Genomic DNA, 5,176 nt, shown 5'->3' with positions numbered 1-5,176 from the left:
CTCTCCTAAAGCTGTCCACGTGTGCATTTCATAAAGACTGTGGTCCATTTAATTTCCGGTTAAGTTTCGTCGAGTATGTTTGTATTTTGGTCTGGTTCATAGGTTGATTGTTTGTGGTTTTTCAAATAGTTTTTGGTTTTTGTTTTTGTAAAAACCTTTTTTTTACCAATCAAGATTTTGGGAAAATAGATTTCCTAAAATATAGGAAATCAGATTTTGTAGTTAACTACCTATTTTCAAGTAAAAACCAAAAGCCACTATTTCTTGGTTTTTAACGGTATACGTGGTTTTTTTTTTTTTTTGCATTCATGGGTTTTTATTTTTTATTTATTATTAAAGTATTTGTATATTTATGTATTAATATAATAAAATTAATAAGTAATTCCAAATCACTAAAGTTTTTGTATATTTTATACTAAGGAATAAAATTAACATAATTATTTATTTTTAGTTTCAAAAATAAACCAATCTACATATTCCTTATTGATAATATACAGATACTTAAGTTTTATTTATTTATTGATTTCTTACTGTCACATTCATTAAAACCAATTTACTTATAAATCATATTTTAAAAATAATTAGACAAATAATAAATCAAATTTATAAGAACATAATATTTACAGAATAATCAAATAACTAATATCTAAAATAAAAATCAATATTGCCATCAAAATACTAATATCAAAAAAAAGAAAATATTTCCAATGTATTATACATATTACAATTTTTATTTAATAATCTAGCTATTACTTTGTATGTTTTAATTTTTGAACTACATAAATGTTATGCATTTTACCATATTTTTTAAAAAATATATATATATTTTAATTCTGTTAATATAAAATCAATTATTCATTGACTATAATTAAATACACTTTACATATCCAGATATTTATATTTATTTTGTTATTTTAAAAGCAAAAGTCAAAGGCTAAAAACCAAAATCAAAAATCACCATCATATTTTTCAAAAAATTAAAATCTACAGCAAAATCAAAAATCAAAAACCAAAATCTAAAATCTAAAAACCAAAAACTAAAAACCAAAAACCAGAAAATCCAAAATGTAGAAACTAAGAAAACAATCATCAGCTTAGTTTGTCCGAATCGGATTGTAGTTTGGTCTGCTTTGTGCCTTACGCGTGTGGTTTCATAAATGCGTTCGATTAGGGTTTCCATAGTTGTCCTCATGAACTCAACCTCGCCGTTCTTTTCATAATCTGGATAATTCATGTTGCTCTTTTCAATTGCTTAACCTTCCCTGTCGTTTTCTCTTCACCTCCCCTGTGGTTCAATGTCTTTCTTTTAATTCGGGAATAATTCTCATAAAACCCAGTCACGATGGTGCCTCTTCCGTTTCCTTCACTTGAAATCTATATATATCAGCTGGTTGAAAGCATGATTGATCCTCAGAAGTCAATCGCTCTCGACTCGGTAGATCTGCCCAGTTCTTTGATTATGTAAAAAGCGAATGATCTAAATCTTTGATTTATTTTTGTTTTTCATTTTCGATTCTTAAGGCTTCTGTAATGGCCAGCGACCGGAAAACGGAGAAAGAAGTCTCTGCCGATTCAGCGACTTCTCTTCTCAGTGAAGAGGTTTCACCTTTTCTGGATTGGTAAGAGTTTCAGCATTTTCTTCGATTTTTTTTCTATGTAAATGGGTATTAATTTTCACTAACTGTGAGGAGACTCTTCTAGAGAAAGAGATACTTTTAGCCAATAATGGAGAATCGTCTCTTATTTCTCAGGCTATGGCTCAGGAAGAAGAGCAGCTGCTCAAACTTCGGGAAGATGAGGAGAAAGCTAAATATCTGTTTTTTTCCTTTTTCTTGGTTGGTTAAAGAACGTGATTTTCTTAATTGAGTTAGTGTGCTTTGCTCGAATGGGGTAGAACGGGAGAATCAAAAAGCCCAGCCTGAGAATAAATGAGGTCGGGACGCAATAGAAATTAAGTCTGCTACACAGTGTAAGTTCAATAAATAAACTTCATCTACTCTCATGATTGATTTATTTTGTGGTTCAACTTGCTTGGATGTTGGATGCTTTATTCTTCATTCAGATGAAGGCTAAGAAAGTTGTTACTGCTAAGAAGGTCATGAATCTGCCAACTCATATCAGACAGAGGAAGAAAGAGTCATGAAAGAGCAGAGTGAATTCATAGGAATCTACTCCTCCACGATTTGAGATTAGCTCTGTTCCTTTCATCACCGCTGAACGCAGCGGTAGCTTCAAAAAATTAAAGCTTTAACGACAACAACACAGAGCACAGATGAAGCACGGCGGACTGATTTTGCAGTCGTGCGGCAACAAACGGAGGATAAAACAGACGCAGAAAATATCAGCGGCATCGGCTTCTCATTGCTTGTGTCTCTGGAAGTCCACCAGCGATTGCCGCTGCATCAAATTACTCTTATTTTTGTCTCGTTCACCGTACATTATTTTGCCGCTGCCGCTGGATGTGGCGTCTATGAAACGAACAGACCTATCATCATAGAGATATGCGTTTGCACATTGAGGAAATGTCTTACTGGTGAGCCATTCATTACTCTTTACCATGTTGTTATCATAGTTATGTATTTAGCAGCTGCAAGTTGTCTGTCTTCAGAATTAGTTTGTGAATCTCGCAATGCAGTTTTCTGTGATCACGTTTATGTGTTTTTGTTGAAACTGATTTGATAACACATTGGTCTGAACAGGAGCTTCTTGCGTTGAGTGAGCGGATTGGAACTGTAAACACTGGTTTGACAGAGGAAGATGTCAAGAGCCATCTGAAAACAAGAACATGTTCTGTAATAAACCTTGCAGAAGAATCACCCTCGTCTCCGCAAACTAAAGATAAAACTGAACCTTGCACCATATGTTAGGTAACAAAATATAGCCAAAGATGAAGCTTTTAAAGGCTGCACATGCTTGGGTTTTAAGAGATGTCTTAATTATTTTTTTTTGCAGGAAAACTTCAAGAATGAAAAAAGATTGCTACTTTGGATTGTGGGCCTGAGTATCATGCTGAATGCTTGGAGAAATGGCTGATTGTGAAAAACCTTTGCCCTATCTGTAAATCAGAAGCATTGGCCATGGAGAAGAGAAACGTATAATAGGAAGAAGAATGACTTCTTTTAATCTAATGGGTTTATTTAGATATATTTATATATAAAAAAGGAAACTTACATGAATAGAAGAAAACTGAGTTTTATTTTCAGCTCCAAAAGGATTCTGTAAATTTGTACATTTTTTGTTTGTTTGTGAATATAACAATGTGTGAATGGTCAAAAACTTTCTCTTGCACTCGCTGCAGCAAAAAACTAGACAGATATCCCGCATCTCTCCGCTACAACAATGTGTCAATCACAATGTACCATTGTTTTATAGTATGAATTTTTTACTTCTATTTTTTTTATGAAACTTTGATGTGAATGGTGTAAAACATACGCCAGGTAAGAAGAGAATGAAAGCCATATGTAGGGATGATGTACCTCAAGAAGCTTTCATGGCCGTCCTCAAACTCGAGGAGGTTTTATAACATTGTTAACTCGAAAAGGAGGTTTTATAACACTTTTAACTCGCTCGATAAAAATATTTATTGCATTGTATTTCATGTGATCCCTTTGTAGTATACTATTTTCACACCTAATACAATCTTGCTTGCTTTCAACTAACCATGTTTTCTGTATATATTCCTGAAAATGATCCTACATAAGTGGGCAAAGACTTGACAAGAACATTTCTTCAGATGTATTAATATTTTATTTTAATCATTATTAACAGAAACCATCGATTTATTTTTGCGGGAAAACAACGACTCAATAACAACCATGTCCTCTATTTCAAAACAACCAACTTTATAATTTTTGAGATAAAACATACTATTAACTATTAAGAAGAGATCACACATCAAAAAAAAAAGAAATAAATTTTCGAAACAGAACATACTATTAAGAAAAAATCTATATCTAGACCGATAATTTCTTTCTTTTATTTGTTCTTGTCAAAACTAGCAGCGATTCTAAATTTCGAGACCCATCTTGTCAATAACTTTTACGGGGATAGCTGGAGGATGCAGACTCCCATACTGTGACTAAACTCATTGGCAATTCCACCAGCAAACATGCAGTATTGAAATATAAGTCCCCTTCGTATTCATTATATTCATTTGCAGTTCCAGTTAAACAAAATATCAAACATTATACAAATACATCAATATGAATCTAGACATCTATTATCTTCTTCTTATACATCTGATAATTACGAATATACTAAGCAAAACACTTGACTTCATCTCCTATAAACTACAACAACACATGTATCTTAACATCCCCGCGCTTGCGCGGAGCTCTGCTTATAGTAGGTGTTAGTTAAGTGGAATCCGAACAGGACTTGGTGACTACAACCATTAAGGCTTGCTTCATAAGGATTCCAACAAAAAGAATTGGAACGGGACTTGGTGGCGGCAATCATCAAGGTTCGATTCACATGAATTCTTGGATATAGATCAATAAGAATGAACAAGACTTGGTGGCAACCACCATTAAGGCTTGATTCATGGAAGCTTGTCCAATCTTGGTCAATGATCCTTCAATGGAAACAGACTTTGACTAAAGAGAGAAATTAGTAGAGATAAAATATATGAACTAACTTTTACCTGCAGATCCAGATACTTGTTTGAAAATCCTTGCATCATGTGATCGATACTCCCAAGGTAAAAAGCCTGCACTTTTATTTATGTTAAGAAATGAGGTTGGTAGAGGGGAATGTCAGACATGATTTGCTAAGTTGTTGGCTAGGTGAATTTGGTTGCTAAGCTAGGATATGGTATAATGTGCTTTTGTGATTAAGACTTCTTAGATGTGGATTGCAATATTGCAGATATGATGATTCTAAGTTTTAAATCATGTGAGTCCCTGCTGTTTTCAAACCTCTTTCAGAGAGACTACCCGTCTGTTTGCTTGAGGACAAGCAAAATGGTATGTCTGGGGGAGTTGATATACTATGGATTTTACCCACTTTGCAGCCATGATATATAAGTGTTTTAAGATATAATTATTATGTTTTGGAGTCTTTTTAGAGTATCTACAGGTTCAGTAACATTCTGGAGAAATATGGTGATTTTGGAGCCTTTTTGAGTGCAAAGCTTCAAAGACGCGTCAGATGTTTAGCTATGGATAGAGAAATTCCC

General features: G+C 33.5%; 1 long non-coding RNA gene across 2 annotated transcripts; it reads left to right on the top strand.

Annotated features, from left to right (window-relative positions):
- The first annotated feature begins 1,039 nt into the window (after positions 1–1,039).
- LOC106322593 lies at positions 1,040–3,202 on the top strand. Of its 2 annotated transcripts, XR_001266474.1 has the most exons (6): positions 1,040–1,435; positions 1,522–1,619; positions 1,752–1,969; positions 2,063–2,533; positions 2,700–2,867; positions 2,953–3,202. It is a non-coding gene; the product is annotated as an uncharacterized LOC106322593 (long non-coding RNA). The 2 variants fall into 2 exon arrangements; XR_001266473.1 differs by having other exon boundaries at positions 1,041–1,619.
- Positions 3,203–5,176: the final 1,974 nt, after the last annotated feature.

Source organism: Brassica oleracea, chromosome C2 (assembly GCF_000695525.1).
Source record: "Brassica oleracea var. oleracea cultivar TO1000 chromosome C2, BOL, whole genome shotgun sequence".
Taxonomy (NCBI): domain Eukaryota; kingdom Viridiplantae; phylum Streptophyta; class Magnoliopsida; order Brassicales; family Brassicaceae; genus Brassica; species Brassica oleracea.
The sequence above is the reverse complement of the archived record's forward strand: the minus strand, read 5'-3'. Positions and strand labels throughout refer to the sequence as shown.